At 39.7% G+C, this 17,604-nt stretch overlaps 1 protein-coding gene across 1 annotated transcript in view; it reads left to right on the forward strand.

Moving 5' to 3' along the window:
* Nucleotides 1-17,604, forward strand: part of CTNNA2 (catenin alpha 2) — a gene marked incomplete at its 5' end in the record, with an annotated part of 880,141 nt that overhangs the window by 861,165 nt on the left and 1,372 nt on the right. The gene's annotated exons all lie outside the window — the stretch shown is intronic.

Below are 17,604 nucleotides of genomic sequence, written 5' to 3' on the forward strand. Positions count from 1 at the left end.
CCTTTTTTAAAAAATAAGGAAAAGTAGCACTAACAGTTTATATTTTTAAAAAATCATATTAAGAAATGGAGCAGGATGGTCTCATTGAGATGCAAATTACTTATGCAGGTATTTTTAAGATGATATTTAGCTCTGCAATGCTGAAATTAATGTGAGTGAGCCCTTGAAATAAAGTTATAGGTGGAAATGGAATGTTTCACACCTTAGTATGAATGTTTTTAAAGAGAAAGTTGGAGAACTGTAACAGGTGGGGAGTCCAAATATAACAGAGATTACTTCTTTCAAAGATGTAGCTGTAGCATTTTTGAAGAGTTTTCCTTGGCATTTTTTAGTATATCAGGTAAAGAAATAATGAGGTGGTCTTTATATCTTATAAATATGGAGGTGATTTAACTTTGTCAAAGGCTAGATTCACAGGGACTCCAAGGTAGGGATTGTGCCTTGAGGAAACTTTCATCTTAATACTAAGCATGATTTTAGTAGGGGCAAGTGACTGTACCAGACGCTCTCTGGCCCTTTAATGTTTATCTTTCTTCACTGGTGAAAAGTTGTGATTTTCTCAGAAGTTCATGAAGTACTTTTATTTTTCAAAGAAAATTCCTAATATCGTAGATTTGAGGCTTGCTTTAAAGGGACCCACTGATACTTTTCTATGATTTGTGGCAATACTGTTATGCATTTTCAGTCTTTTGAGGATAGTCTGGCCTTTAATCTGTGGTTTTGAAAATTCCTTGTATAGCTCAACCTCTTTTGCAAAGGAACAGACAATATGTTGTCCAGCTGTAGAGGTACTCTGTTGGACCAAAGAGATGATATTTCCAGTTTTAGATGGAACGGTCTGGTGCTTTGGCTGCATTTTCCCTAAAAGCACCGTCCGGGAGAAACAGACTGTGAGGTTCCAAACCAGGCCAAGCCTGGGAGGCACCTCTATGGAGAAGTTCCCTGGCTTCTCAGGGGAACCACCTTAAATGCCCTTTGTTCCTTACTGTATTCCAAAGCAGTCAGAGCTAAGTATATAGCTAAATACCCTGGGCCTGGGAACTAAAGTCGTGCATCTAAATCCCTGGTTATTGTCTTACTAGAGACCCGGTGCACAAAAATTTGTGCACTCGGGAGGGGTTCCTCAGCCCAGCCTGTGCCCTCTCGCAGTCTGGGACCCCTGGGGGATTGGGCCTAAGATCGCAATCAGACATCCCTCTGGCAGCCCAGGAACACTCAGGGGATGTCCACTTGGCAGCGGGGAGCAGGCCTAAGCTGCAGTCGGACATCCTTAGCGCTGCTGAGGAGGTGGGAGAGGCTCCCACCACCACCGCTGTACTGGCAGCTGGCCTCGAGCCTAAGAGCAGCAGCCTCATGTGGCCTGCCCCTGTCCAAGGAGCAGTAGCTGCGTGAGCATCCCACTTCCCCGTTCAAAGAGCAGCAACCATGTGAGCAGTCCAACCTGTCTGAGGAGCAGCAGCTGCAAGTGCAGTCTTCCTATGTCTGAGGAGTGGCAGCCCTGCACAGCCTGCCCCCATCCAAGGAGCAGCAGGTGCGCACAGCCTGCACCCTGCACAAGTCCGAGGAACAGCAGGTGTGTGAAGAGCCCGCCCCCTTCCGAGGAGCAGTAGTTCTGCGAGCTGCCCGGCCCCATTTAAGGAACAGCGGCAGCCCACCCCGGTCCAAGGAGTAGCAGCCATACGAACAGACCACGCACTTCCGAGGACTACACAGTGTGCTCCAGTCTGCTGGAGGGGGGTCCCTCAGCCCATCCTGTGCCCTCTCACATTCTGGGACCCCTCAGGGGATGTCCATCTGCTGGCTTAGGCCTGCTCCCTGGGGGATCGGGCCTAAGCTGGCATTCAGACACCCCTCTGGCAGCCCAGGAGCCTGCAGAGGATTTCCACTTGCCAGTGGGGAGCAGGCCTAAGCTGCAGTCGGACACCCTTAGTGCTGCTGAGGAGGCAGGAAAGGCTCCCACCATCACCGCTGTACTGGCAGCCGTCAGCCTGGCTTGTGGCTGAGCAGAGCTCCCCCTGTGGGAGCGCACTGACCACCAGGGGGCAGCTCCTGGATTGAGTGTCTGCCCCCTGGTGGTGTGTGTCATAGTGACCAGTCATTCTGCTGTTAGTCAGTTTGCATATTACCCTTTTATTATATAGGATTAGCTAGCCAGTTGCTTCTCCTTAATCTTCAGTTCCTTTATCTATTGAATAGTGAGGATAAAGTGATGGATCACTTTTCCTTGGTGAGGATTATATGATGTAACAACATACAGGACAGATATAGTTGCTTGGGATGCTCAATATGTATTGAATCCACAAAACATCCAAAGTACATTTACCAATATGAAGAGAGTACTAATTGACTTGTATGAGTAAGGCCGGTCAATTGAAAAGGCAGCCTAAACACTGGGGACATGAACACCCAATCCCATATGCTTCTGGACAACATGCCAGTAAAGCACTAGGAAGTACTTGTTCCTAAGTGGCCAGAAACCTAACACTCAAGACAAGACTTTAATGTATCACAAAGTTTTTGAAGAGAAAGCAGCAAGGAAACAACTATTTGATTCTAACAAGAAACATAATGAGAATTGAGCTGGAATCACCAAGAACAGCTCCATGGATGAGCTGGCTACATATATGACAAGAATGGTTTACCTCATTTTTAGTTGACCTTCTGCATCTCTTTTTTTGGGCTGCACTCCATAGCCAGTGTTTAGGCCTCTAAAAGAAGTTTCCTGTGTTTTATTTGAGATTCACATTTCTTAACCATTCTCCAAAAATGGGAAAAATGAGATTGTATCTAGACTACCCCAATCATACTTCATCCCTTGTCACGCCCACTGTCACGTGGAAGAAGAAAGCTTGCCTCCTATTGAGAGTACCTTGTTCTTGCTTTGCTAGGGCTTATGGTACCCTCACAGTATCCCATATTCTGTTGGAATACCCATCTCTGTACAGAGTTTCTTTGATCCTAAAGTTCCCAGGTGATCCAATAAATTATGGTGAAGATTTTAAAAGGACTTCCAATGGTACCCAGAGGTTATGCAATAATACTTTAAAGTGATATACTTATTTAAACTTTAAACGGTGCTTTAGATTTGCCTTCCCACATGGATCTCGGAATAATTGATGAAATATAGAATATTAATAACCCCACTTTACAGTTGAAGAAATAAAAGTGCAGAGAGGTTACTAGAGTGCCCCTAACTTTCACAATCTAATTGGCAGGAAAGATTAGATTAGAGCCAGTTTCTCGAATGGGTAATCTTGTGCTTTGTGCAATGTAAGGATATTGCTAAGCTTTGTCTTCCATAGACTAGTAATTAAACAGGAAACACAGGAAATAGCTATTACCATTATCTACACATTCTGACACATACTAACTATATGTGTGTGTTTTTTTTAACTATATCAATCAGCCTCACATTATATCATAGTGTACTCTGTATGGCAGACTAAAAGGCAATGTTGTAGAAATTTAGAATTAATATTTTTCATGTTTGGTTAAATAGAAAGTGACTTATATGGTGACTAGAAGAAGGGAGAATTAGATGTTATTTGATCAAGTCTTCTTTGAACATGTAGATATTTTTAGTTGCAAGAAAATAGTAAAAGATGATGTCCCTGGTACTTGCCTAGTTCATATTTCATGGGAATCATGATTGCAAGGTAGGAAATTGGTGTTGCATTTTTCCTTTTGTGCCATAAGGAAATTCACCTCCTTACTGCTTGGTCACATGACTCAACCCTGTGAACAGTTAATACCTACTGTAACTCATGATTAGCTCCAGACAAATGGCCAGAAATAAAGAATTCAGAGCAGACACAGACTATGGTGAAGTCCTGGTCAGGGAAGATGGTCACGGTGGACTGATGGTAGTATAAATTTTGTGAACCTAAGTTTACAAAAATGTTAATTTTCTCTATTTCAGTTTCCTCATATGTAAAAAAGGAATGATGATATATACCTTATATAGGTTTTGAGGATTAAAGATCATTAAGACATCAAGCAAACACGACTTAGTGTCTCATATGCTGATACTATTAATAGGGGAAACAGTCTTTGAATAAAATGCAGACTTTTATACACTGAAAGCAATAAACACAAAGGATAAAATTGTGATTATTTTCTGAGGAGAGCTAATCCTGAAACTCTACCACTGAGGGCACAGTAAGAGAAAGAGGTCATAAGATTTGTATTACCATTTGACTACACTTTACTTACTCAAATATGTCCCTAAATTCCATACTCCTTGTCAATAGTGTGCCTTTTAATAATCTTGGATCGAAGAATGAACAGGTAGAAGACATGAGGGAGTTGAGTATGGGACTAGGCATTAAGCCCTTGGACAATTCTGTCATCTTATTTCCTCATCCATAAAGTTGCAATTATTTAATAACATGTAGCAAATATTTATGGAAGACCTAGATGCCAGACACTCTTTTAGGCAAGGGTCCTCAAACTATGGCCCGCGGGCCACATGCAAATACAAATATCGTATTTGTTCCCATTTTGTTTTTTTTACTTCAAAATAAGATATGTGCAGTGTGCATAGGAATTTGTTCATAGTTTTTTTTTAAAAACTATAGTCCGGCCCTCCAACCGTCTGAGGGACAGTGAACTGGCCCCATGTTTAAAAAGTTTGAGGACCCCAGCTTTTAGGTGTTTGAGATATAGCAGAGGTTGGGGAAAAATAAATCTAAGAAGAAAATACATTTTTGGATGGTGATGTGTTTATAAAAATAATATTAAGACAGAAGGGAACAAATTGAGGGGGCAAAGGTAGTAATGGAGTTGCAATTTGAAAAGTGAAGTTCTCACTGAGAGGCTGATACTTGATGAAGTTCAGGGACCAAGACTTATAGGTATTTGGGGGAAGAGCATTCTAGGCAGAGGGGAAAACACAAAGGTCCTGAAGTGGGGAATGACTGGTCTGAGTTATAGCCAAGGGACCAGCATTTAGGAGTGGAGTGAATGAGGGAGAAACCAGAACTATTGGGGACCAGAGTAGAGTATATGACCTGGAACACCATTTTGATAGCTTTGGCCTCAAACTTAGATGCCAATCCAGTCGACAATGTGGAAAAGTGACATTATGTGAGTGTATTTAACAGGATTATTCTGGCCCCCATTTAAACTAGACCAGGGTTCTCAACCTTGGCTGCACATTAGAATCACCTGGGAATCTTTTTAAAATCCTGATTTCTGGGCCTCCCCCTCCGGAGATTCTGTTTCTTATGGGGTGAGGCCACAATATTAGAAACAAAGAAACAGAATCTCCGGAGGGTGAGGCCCAGAAATCAGTATTTTAAAAAGATTCCCAGGTGATTCTAATGTGCAGCCAAGGTTGAGAACCAATGAACTAGACTCAAGGCAACAGTGTGATGCAGGGTGGAGGGGATCAATGGGAACATCTGTATACTTTCAATAATAAAGATAAAAATAGACTAAAGGTGGTAAAAGGAGGAAGAAAGAAACAAGGTAGGGGAAGATATTGCACAATTCTGATGAGAGATGCTGATGGCTTGGCCATGGTTGTAAGTGGAAAAGGTGAGAGGAGGTCAAATAATGGATGTACAGTGGGGCCTTGACATACGAATTTAATTGTTCCGTGACGGAGCTCGTTAACTCAAAGTACTCTGTCAACTCTAAGCAAAAAGTCGGCAGAGAGACGGCTCGTATCTCTGAAAAACTCGCTAGTCGGGACACTCGTAAGTCAAGGCCCCACTGTATTTCAAAAATACTGGGTCAGAGAGAACAAGGTGCAATGATAAGATTTTGCGATTTTAACCTGAACAGCTGGAAGAGTTGTTACCAACAACACAGTAAGAAGACTGTAGGAGGAGTCGGTCTGGGGTAGAGGTGTGGCGTTAACCTTAGAGCTCTTGCCTGTGTCCAAGAATGTTAGGAAGAGTCAGTAAGAAATCTCTGCGGAAGCTTAGATCATTCCTTAATGTCAGAGGATTTTATTTGTATAAATAACAACTTGTGTGCAAGGACCTGAAGTGTCAGCTAGATGGAAGTTAAAGACTTAGTGCTTACAACTCATTGAGTTGTCTCCTGAACTAAAGGTAGAAAACCTCTATCTGACAGTGTGAGCACATGGAAATTATTTGAAAATGTGATAAAATTGGTAAATGGTATACATCTTACAATGGGAAAAGCAGTGACCAGGGAGAAAGAAAAAGATTTGGAGGTCATTATTCTATGTCTGCTCAAAAAATGTTTAAAAGTAGGCAGAAAAACGTGTTTAATTATAAAAAGCTATGGATCAACTGTTCAAATTTAAAACTAATTTAATTAAAATCACTGGTTTTAAACTATGCATTATATGGAAGACCTCTTGTGAACCCTTGAATAATGATACTCATTTCTTCTTGTCCAAATTCTCATTCCTTTAATAAAAGAAGAGCTGAAATTTTGTTAGTGAATTATTTTGTTACATATGTTTCTAACATTTCACTTCAATTTACTGCATTGTATCTTAAAAAATAATTCTTTATGAATTATGTGAGAAGATCATTATTGTAATGAAGGAGAAATGATATTAACATACTGCTCTTAATCAAAGCATAGCCTTTGGTGGGGTAGAATAGAGGGGATGATGAATGAGTTTTATCTTGACTTCTAACTTTCCCCATTTGCTAGTAATTGCCTGGCCTATATTTTGAGACGAATTCTCAGAGCATTTCTAGGATCAGTAGAAAAAAAGTACTGTTATTGACTGAGCATGCTTGCGAAAGGTACCAATGAAGAAATGACAGGAACTGGGCACACATCAACCATCCTTGCTTTATTAGCTCTGAAAGAAGCCTGGAGCATTGACAAGTGTGGCTTGTCTTAATGTTGTCCACTGTGGTTTTTTGCACCTGTCCTACTTTCTTTTTCCTGGCCTTTCCAGGTCATAGCCCAGGCAATGTCCTTCCTTATATTCTGACTTTTATTTATCTTGGATTTTTTTTTCTTTAGAAAGTCTTTTCTCAAGACCGGCCCTTTGCTAACTTATTTGATTAATAAATGTGAGCACAGTATGTACAAAGGCGCAAGATTGGTATATGCATGTTCTGGGAAACTAGTCTGATGAGCCATTCACAAACCTCTCAAGAATATGTAGATTTAATACCTGGAGTCTATTGATGGATTTAATGATGAGACAGGCCAACTTAGCTGGAGATGCAGGTCTCCTTTCAAGACTGAGGTAAAGATTTAAAATAGCTCATATCTTACAGAAAAATAGATTTAAGACTTTAAGAAACAGGTCTAGGGAACCCAAGTGTTTGATGGAGATAAAACACAGGGCTTGGAAGGTTGATCTGCAGTGATTGGTGAGCCTTTCTAGGCCAGAAAGGGCTCCATTTTTGAGGTAGCTGGGACTCTCAACTGGCTTCTGACAACAATATAAGATTTTAATGAATTAAGGCATTACATTTTCCAGATAACATCATTTTCTTTTTAATAAGAAATGATATCTTAACCAAAATGAACAGCTTTTATTTTTGGAATTAGGCCCTATACTTGGTTGGGTAAAATATTTTATGCTTCTTAAATTAGACCTCTAAACATCGTCTTCCCTCTCTCTACTATTAGAGCTATCTTGACTTTCTACTTTTAGAGCTTATGGGGGTTAAATGAAGACAAAATGTTCTTAGATATTTGGGGTGTCACACTTTTACACAAAAACCTCATTTTCTTGTGAAGCTTGATCCCTCCTTTCCTTCATTCAGCTAAAGAATATAGTAAAACTAGAAAAGATACAGATCTACTTTTTTTGGTGCTTATGTATTTCCCTTGTAAACTTCTTCATGCCTTTATCCCTAACACATTAAAACTGGAATATTCAGGCATTGAGAGCAAGCCAGATGATACTTGGTTTAGTAAAAAGACAGAACTCCAGATGCTGGATGGGGGGAACCTTGAAAAAGAAAGTAAAAGAGGACTTAGAAATATAATTTTAAAGATACCTTTTTTTTAAATGATGATTTAAGGAAAGATAAATCATAGTAATAATAAACACTAAGATTTACTAAGGGCCTACCATTTTCTAATCTAATCCTAGCTTAAAGGATATGATCTCATTTAGTACCTAAATACTTAAATAAATGGGTCGTATTTTTTCATTTTTACTTTTACTTTAAAAATTTGAAGTGGATAGAGCTAGACTAAATAGCTCTCTCAAGATCACATAGTCAGTGATCAGCTTAATCAGGCTTTGAACTAGGGTTCTGAGTCCAGAGCCTAGGCACTATAAGAAAGGAAAAGAGAAAGGGAGGGAGAACAGAATATCTTACCAGAACAAAGAAAATGGACAGGAGTTGGAAGAAAGAGGTGAGGAAGAGGGAACTAGGATCCTAAATAGAGGCAGCAAGCAGTCCCTGGGGGATAGGGTTTAGTCTGCTCTTCAACTCTTCATTCAGGACCCAGGCAGCAATGGAGGCTTCTACCAGCATTTTCCACTCACCAGACGAGGGGAGGGGCATGGGGTAAATGGGAGGTGACTTTCCCCAGTACAGGAATAATTCTAAATTATCCATTTCCTTATGGTTGAATGTGAAGAGAAGTTTAAGAAGGGAGAAGAAGAATCCAGGGTTATCAGATTATGCTTACTTTCTAGGCACAGTTCTCCACCAACCAGCCCTCAAAGATGTGGTCCTTGACTATGGTTTGTTCTTCACTCAGTGGTTGCACTTTGTGTGCCGGACCCTAGGAGCTATTTTGTACAGTGTCAACTAACCTTCAGCACATTCCTACAAGGTTGGAGGGTCTGTTAGTGGCTTGTTCATTCATTTTGTGAAGACTTATTTCTCTTGGATTCTTGGACAATGACTGTCCTAGATTTGTCTGCCAGTCATGTTGATATTGCTCAGGGAGGGAGAATGGGGGAAACAGAGGAATCAAAGGTACTGATCTTCCGCTAGCTGGCTCCCTCTAGTGAAGGCTAAAAGAAGCTTTAGCCTTTTGAAGAATTGCTACATGGTGACACAAAGATTGTCTTCTTACCCAGGAATATCTTCCAATTAGGGTGGACGCCTAAAACTCCATTGGTAATTCTCCTATTGGATTTATTTCTCATGGTTTTGTTGTTATGTGGGAATGACCCAGAGAGGATGAGTCTGAAAAGTGTGGGAAAAGGAAGGGTGCAGAGAGGAAGAAATATAGAAATTGGAGGAGGGAACTGCCTAAACAATGCCTTTCCAAGGGCCAAGATACCTCAATACTCCCACTTCTCCTTTGGATTCCAAGTTTAGCAAGAATGCCTTGTTTGGGTTGAACAAAAACTGTACTGCCTTTAATGGTAAGAAAAATGGCCCTAAGCCATATTTAGAAAATTTGTTGACTGTAATTAAGCCTTCATGGGACTCCCCAAGGTTTACTTACCTATAATTGAAAAAATGCAAATGAAGACAGTTAATCAGTGGACTGGCTGACGATGAAGCGCTACTACCTACCTAAATGAATTAAGAACGAAGACACAAATATGTCCACTTGAGAAAGTTACCTGAGAGCCAGTTGGCAAATTTTTCAGCAACACTGTGGAGAATTTTTTCTTAGCCTAGCATTGCAATGCTTTCCTGCTAAGGCCTTTGCCAACTTAATCTTGAGCCATTGTGTGCAGGCTTCCTAACTACTGGTCTTTAGCGTTGGTGGAGCACCAGTTGCCTCCCTAGCATCACTCAAGGTAGCCCTGTAGAAAAAATAGCACATATCTTGTCCTCCTTTCTGTCATGATTGACTCACTACTTAAAGTTGTAAAACATTTGCTTTTCAAGATCCCATGTTCAAAGGGGAGTACCCCCTGGGATTTATCCAACTCTACAGGAGTGATCCCACAGTATTTTCAGTAGTAGTCATCAAAGATTGGTAAATGTTCTCATACAAATAGCGTCAATGCAGCTTTTTAAACAATAATCACACTATACCTCTGAGGGTCATTTTTCACTTCAGCCACCATACTTGTTAATATATCCAGCTAATTTTTATCATCTGATTTAACCCCTCCACCCCAAATGCTTTGCACTTCTGTTAATACTTATGTCTCCTGCTTTATGCTCTCACTAATTAGCAATTAAGGTGTCAGTAATAAGTGTAAAAAAGAGTATATGCAGCATTTAGATAAAAATATTTGTCAGTGATCTGTTAGTGAGGATAAAAACAAAATGTATTAAACAAGTTGATTTAAATACAGAAGTAGAGGTATAATTGATAACCTATCAAGTTGGTTTTGGCAACACTTGTCAAAATATGGCCTCTTGGAGGAGGGAGGTAGAGATGTTTTATTACCCTTGTGACCCGGCAGATTCTGAGGGAGCATAATGCCATAATTGATTAGTAATGTCTGATGTGGCCACCACAGGGGTGAATGGCAAATTGCTGCCTTGTGATCACCACGGTTACTGTCTTAATAGGAAGGAATCCACCTTTGCTAACTCACTGCATTGGGGATGTTTGGTGAGGAAGAGTGAGCGGACTAGGGCACAGAAGTGAGGGCTCGCCACAGAGGAATTGTCTTTTTTTTTGCAAGTGTGTAAACATCCATAAAGTGGGAAAAGATGCAATTAGGTTGAGCCTTTTTCTCATGTCTTTGTTTGCCTGAGTTATTTATTACCCTGTACTGGCTAGAGTTTTTAAAAAAGTGTCATTGATATAGACTCTGGGAAAAGCAGGCAGATATTTCAAATGTATCAGAGTTTCTAAGGAGATCAAATATCTCTTCAAAGCCTCATGGATTTTTTGAACATGAAATGTTCTTATTGGCAGATAATAGAGCTGATGCTCTGGGTTTCCAACTTCCCATTCATTAACAGCAAAGTTGACTTGCTGCAAAGTCTTTTTTTTTTCTTTCCCTGCAAGCAATTTGTGACTTGCTTTGAGTAGATAACTGTTTAAATATAAATAAATGACCAGCTCTAGTGGAAAGATTCCAATTTTCTCCAGGTATTTGCTTCCAATTGATTGCCTATTCTCCCATCACAACTTCTTCCCTTCCAAACAATCCCCCAGGCCTGAATGTGTATAACCTAGTCCCACTAAAACACTTCTGGTTCTTAGGTTAAACACTAAGTTATTACCATTAAAAGATGTTGTTTGGTTAAAATGTAGTCTAACCTTATTTGCGGAACTGGTAGTGCTATCCCCTCTGATTGAGAGAATTACAATAAAATAGCCTAAGCCCAAATGGGGCAGGGTTCCCTCTCCTGGGCACTGCTACGTTACGTTTTTTGAGGTAATCATGGCAAATTCTTCTGTTTTATTATATTTCAAAATCACCTTCAAATGGATTGGGTTTCTTTTATTCTACTATTTACCTTAGCCAGGAATCTCGTGGCACTTGCATTATTTTGAATTCAAGGACGGATTGCTTTGTACCTGGGATTTCCATGAACTGCCATTTGTGGTTTATTATTTTTTTGGTAATAATCAGCCTTTTGAAAATAGATTTCTTTCCAGGTTATCTGTCTAGCACAACATGCATATTTCAAATGGGTGAATGTAGGATTCAGTGAAATTTTTAATTCTCTTTTGTAATTATTGTATGTGGCCCTCTCACATTAATATCCTAAGCCATTTACTATGTTATATGTTAATCCAGTGCATTTTTCAGTACCTCTTTCATAGTTTTTGCACCTTTGACTATGCTATTTTTTTAATGAGTATGTTTTTAAAACCAGCTGTATAATCTAAACTGCATTTATTTTATTGTTGGCTGGCCTCAGGAAGTTCACCATTACTATCAAGAGTGATTGCTAATTATTTAAACCTGAAAGTAGCCTTGGCTGTCAAGGAATAGTTAAGATATTTCTTGATGTTATAGCTTCAATTATGAAAAGAATATTGAATTTTTAGTACACTTAGTGGACTTTTTGACCTGATTAAAAATATGGATTTAATATTTCATTCAGCATTCTATTATATCCCTCGGTATAAATGCTACATAATATGAAGGGAAGAAGAAATTTAGAATTGACATGAATTATATGCCTATAGTATGCAGGACACTGTTCATGAAGTTGTGAGGGAGACCAAAATAAGCAAATATGTGATTAGACCTAGCTTCCTGAGTTTCACTTCCATAATTTCACGTGTCCCTTTAATAACTACATGTAGCACAGACACCTGAAATCCAGTCAGTCCAAAGTTAAACTTAGCATTGTACCACCTCATCTTCCCTCTTATTTCTATCTTCTAAGAGCCTCAATCCATATCTAGTTGTACAAGCTAGAAATTTAAAAACTGTCCTTCACTGCCCAACCATTCTGTCACCAACAACTTTCTATTTCACTCATTAAAGCAAGTCTAGATGTCCTGACCACCCTGAAACTTTATTTACCTACCCTGTCCCTACCTGACTCCAGCTAGATTCCCCATTCTCTCTGTTCCTTTAGCACTTGACATCCTACTAAAGCACTTACCACAGAGCCCAGTGGTTGGCAGAAAATAGACACACACTAGGTGTCTGAAGAAATACTTGGATGAATAATAAGTAGGTAGGAAGACGGAGTGACAGGCTTCAGGGTAAAGAGTAAATGAGAATTCAACGTTTCAAGAAATGTAGTTGCACTTTCATTTCAAAGAACATGGTTGAGTCATGCAGGCACAGTTGTTTCTATGGAAACGGAACACCTCTTGCAGGGTAAACCTCCTCTTAATGAAATAGCACGGAACTTAAGACCTGGGGTTTTAGAACTCTTCAGATGATCATGTAAATTTTGAGGTAAGCCCTTTTCATCTTTTGATATAAAAACTTAGGTAGCACAAATACCAATTAATGGCAGAATCACAACTCATTAAAGTTCCCCCTCTAGTATTTTCTTTCCATTCAAAATACAAAACAAGAATGGTATATGGAAAGAGATGCATTAGAAGCTGAGTGGGGTTAAGCAGAGGCAGCAAAAGCCCATTGAAAAGGGCTGTGAAACAGCTCTCCCTGCCTCATTTGCTTTTTCATGGACTGCAAGAGAACAAGATGTGAAGAAACATCTGCTGCCTTTTTAAAATAGCACTTTGATATTTTAAAAGAATAGTGACAGAATTAGGAGCAGCCTAATTCCTGTGGTTAGGGACAGCAGACACCTACGAATTGGAATAGAGAGAATTAGTCTAGCACAGCCTACTTGATTTGGGGGCTGTGGATTCTTCTGTCATACGTGGCTATGGGAAGCAGCATCCGTGAGCTCATGGGCTCTGGAGTTAGGCTGCCTGGATTTAAATCTTGGTTTCTGTACCTCTTGTTTGCAATGCGATGCTGGACCAGCTGTATGGCTCTCTAAATCCTAGTGGAGCATAAGAGTGCTTCCTGTGTCAGGAGTGGTTGTGAGCTTGAATAAGAAAAAGAATTCTCAGGGAGCTGGTCCAGAGATTGGCTCCTGGTTTCATTTGCTAAATGTAGGCTCTTATTTTTAAGAGTGGATGAAAATTAGGAGTGTCTCTTAGATATAGGAACTAAGTGGAACATCTTGTAGGAATAGAAAGGCCCTTAAGCAGGGAAAATAGGCATCTCTTTTTTCAGAAAAGCCCGGTGTCTATGTGGGCCAGTATGAGAAATAGCTGCGATTGGCCCACTTTTGAAGCTATTTTAAAGCTAGCGCAACCAGCCCAGGTAAAGGCATAGAACACCAATGAGGGTGCCACCAGTCCTTACAGCTGTGCAGTGAACATGCTTCAGAGAGAACCAGCAGGTCTCAGATTCCAGCCACTGCCACCAAGAGGGAGAACCCAAGGCAGGAGGACATCTTAAAGGCTAGGAGAGACTAGGGAGGGCTGAGCAGGAGCACAACTGGGGCCAGGAGATCCAGTTATAAAGAATTCAGGCTCTGAGGATGAGACTAAAAATCACAGACCAGGTGAAATGGAGGCTGATGTTTACAAGCTGTTCACAGGTTTAAAGGAGAGGCTGTGGCCCACACAGAGGTGATAACTGAGACAGGTCCATTTGAATGGCAGGTAGTCACTGAGAAAAAACAAGACCCTGGAGGTCAAAGGATGCTTCAGAGAAGTCGTGTAGTGGTACAGATGGTGGGCTTTGGAGAGAGATAGTACCTCCTAATCTCTGCTTTGCCAGTTACTGCAGGGGCAAGTGAGATTGCCTCGCTAAGCTTCAGTTTGCTCACTTGTAAAATGAGGGTAATGAAAGTTCCTACTTCAAGGTTTTTTGAAACTTAAATCATGCAATTTAATTAAAAGGACTAAGGCAAAGCCAAGCACCTGCTAATTGCGCAATTAATGTTGGTGATTATTATTAAAACTTTGTACAGAATCATTTGCATGTCTTGTTTGAAAATGCCATGGTTACAGTATAAATCACAAAATAGAATGCAATTATGTTAAATAAGTTTTCCAAAACCTTGTATTAAAAAAAATCTCCTGGCCATGTAGCTTTACTCTTTTTCATGCATTTTTTTTTAAAGGAAGAACTTTTTAGCAAAATGTGCCACTTGGAAACCAGGTCTCAGTGCTATTTTGGACAAGCATTGGGGAGACCTATTTTCAATAAAACAAATTCTTATTGTACTGATAACTATTCAGTCAAGTGGGTATAGGGCATATGGAAAAATTATCCTTTGTTTTAATAAAAAGTAAAAATTTTAATTTTAAGTGGGGCTGATTGTCCAGGGCAGTGATGGCGAACCTTTTGAGCTCGGCATGTCAGCATTTTGAAAAAACCCTAACTTAACTCTGGTGCCATGTCACATATAGAAATATTTTGATATTTGCAACCATAGTAAAACAAAGATTTATATTTTTGATATTTATTTTATATATTTAAATGCCATTTAACAAAGAAAAATCAACCAAAAAAATGAGTTCGCGTGTCAGAGGTTTCATAGGTTCGCCATCACTGGTCTAGGGGTATATTTGTTCAAGGTTAGCTGGCAGGTCCTTCCCATCCTTCCTTTGCCCGGCCACAAAGTGGTACCTGCTCTACCAGGTGGCTTGAATGAAGTAATTGGCTTTATATTTCAGAGCTGCCCCACTCTCGACCAATGTATTAGGTTTATTCCCAGGATTCCTGCTCCAGGCTGGGGGAGCAAAGGGGTTCTGAAGAAGAGACAGGCTATCATATTTTTGCTGCAGAATTAGACACCAACTATCTGAAAATGGAATCTGTGGTAAAAATCTCTACATTATTCTTCTCTTTAGATCCACTCACTTTTCCCAAGATTTGCTTTATGGGAACCATTTAATAATACAATAGATATGTCCTCTTCTACTTCTACTAATTTTATTTCTCTGAAGCAAATCAACAGAATTCCCCTACTATTCTATCATTTCACCCTCCCTCTCTTTACCCATAGCACACAATTGAATTAACTTTATGAATGATTATTATTTTTGAAACCTGAAAGACTTATAGGAAACCATCAATTGGCCAACGGGTATAGTATCTAGCTTAAGGAAGCATGACTGATCTAATTCTCCCAACATTAATTACTGTCATATCTATTTCCTTAGTTATTTATATTTCTACCCGGGAGCATTAAAAAGAAAGTGAAAAATTGAAATTCAGTCAGATAACTAGCTATGATGTTACCAAATTCACACATGGTGAAAGTCCTGAACTCAATGGATGAAATAATGAAAACCATAGACTATGGGAAGTCTTAATTCAATGGTTCTCAATTTTTTCTATGCATAAGAATCCCCTGGATTGAAAGTTTTTAAAATCAGAGCGTTTTTGCATAGGCCTGAGGAATTGCATTTCTAACAGGTTCCCAGGTGATGCTGATCCGACTGGTTCAGAGACTGTTCTTTGAGAACCACTGCACTAATCCACCCTTAGCTTCTCTTCTTTTAACATGAATAATCTAGAATTTTCTTTTCCCTAGCTAGCTGTAAGAATTTAGGCTGTATGCACTAAAACAGTCTGGGTTAAGCAGTTATTTTGGTATCTGTGCACATTGTACAGTGTAACAGAAGTGGTTAAAGGAAGTAGTTACTCTACCCATTTGGTTGATTTAATTCCCAAAGCAAGTCAATTATAATATTTGCTGAATCATGGCTCTAATCCACAAATCCCTTTACTTCTCTACATTATTCTGAGGTCAAGGTCAATGTAATACTGACATTTAATCTTTTTTTCCCCCTCAGTGGTGAAACCTCACTTCTATGATATTTCAAAGAATTCCCACATAGAAAATATCTTTAACCCCAATTATCTGACTCTATGGGTGTTGTTTTTTTTTGTTGTTTTTGTGTGTTTTTTTTTGTTTTGGAAGAATTGAGTTCATCATAAAATACTTAACTCAGCATAATTTTATGTAACCTTAATTATGGATAGGGGACAGCATGTTCCAGATCACAAGTAGGGACACACTTTGGTCTCAAGAAATGACAGGAAGCTAGAGTGCAGGTTGCATCACACAAGGAAGTCATAGCATTTGGGGTCCCTGAGCTTGAACCCTTTGCTAATCATCTTGTCCCCAGAAGGTTGAAGGCCTGGCTTTTAATTCTCTGATGCAGCTACAGTCCATCAATTACAGGTCGTACAACACCCGGGAACCACATTCCTTAGGAACCTCCTTGGATCCCTCATCTAACAGCAATGGATACATTTCCTTAGTCACTATTACAAGAAGTTGGATGAGTGATCAAACTATGCTCAAGCGTCCCTGAGGCTGGAGTCCTATATCCAGTCCAGCGGTTATTTCTTTCCCTTCACTGGGTTACATGTAAGATTTTGGCTGAAAGGGAGTCTGGGAAATGTAGTTTTGATATTTTCCAGCATCTATGGTTCAGGAAGTAAAGGAAAAAGAAGGCTGAAACATATTGAATGGTCTAGCCTACAGTACCACACTAACTAGCTAAACACAGAAGAGAGATGGCCTTAAAAAAATCCCTGGCCTAAGGGTCTGGGGATGAGCTTCTGCACCTACTGTGCTCTGAGTTGTCATGGTGTTTTTGAAATTATCCTGAGCAACGTGGCCATATGGTACAGTAATCCAGTCTGTGAGGACTTCATCGCCTACGCTGCATAAAACCATGGAGGTTACTAGACCTCTGCGTGCGCCAGTCTTCTTAGTACAAAATAGCAATGACAATAATTGCCACTTCATAGATTGTTGTGAGAGTTAAACAGGGAACTACAATGGTGTTTGGCACATAGTGCTAAATCAATATTTCATTAACACCGGGACCTGGGTCTCCCTGACCTACAACAGCCTGGCACAATAATTGATATTCTTATAAGAGGTATATTCAAGACCTGAGAATAGGTAAATGGGTACTCAAGCTAAATAAACACTTAAGCAAAAGCCAGAACACCCATGGGTGTTCCTCTGCTTAGCTGCCTGCATCAGTACCAATCCTAAACTGAAGATGAGAAAATAACCTATAAATAGATGTATACGCCTGCTGGGGGGGGGGCATACAATTACAGCGTAACCCCAATAACTTTAATTCTTCAGTGTCTGCCAAATGCTTTTTAAACATGTGAGTGAATGTTTCTATTACCAATCAGCCTAATGTAGTAATACAAGAGTAGTAATATGAGATCTTCTACTTTGAAAAACTTTTGTTAACATTGGAATTCTTATGTGCTCAAAAGAGAGAGTTTTGCTTTAGAGGCATCTGGACTTTAATAAATTATGCATCATAATCTTTTTTTTTTTTTTTTTTTTTTTT

The sequence above is a fragment of the Myotis davidii genome, unplaced genomic scaffold (genome assembly GCF_000327345.1).
Source record: "Myotis davidii unplaced genomic scaffold, ASM32734v1 scaffold91, whole genome shotgun sequence".
Lineage (NCBI taxonomy): Eukaryota > Metazoa > Chordata > Mammalia > Chiroptera > Vespertilionidae > Myotis > Myotis davidii.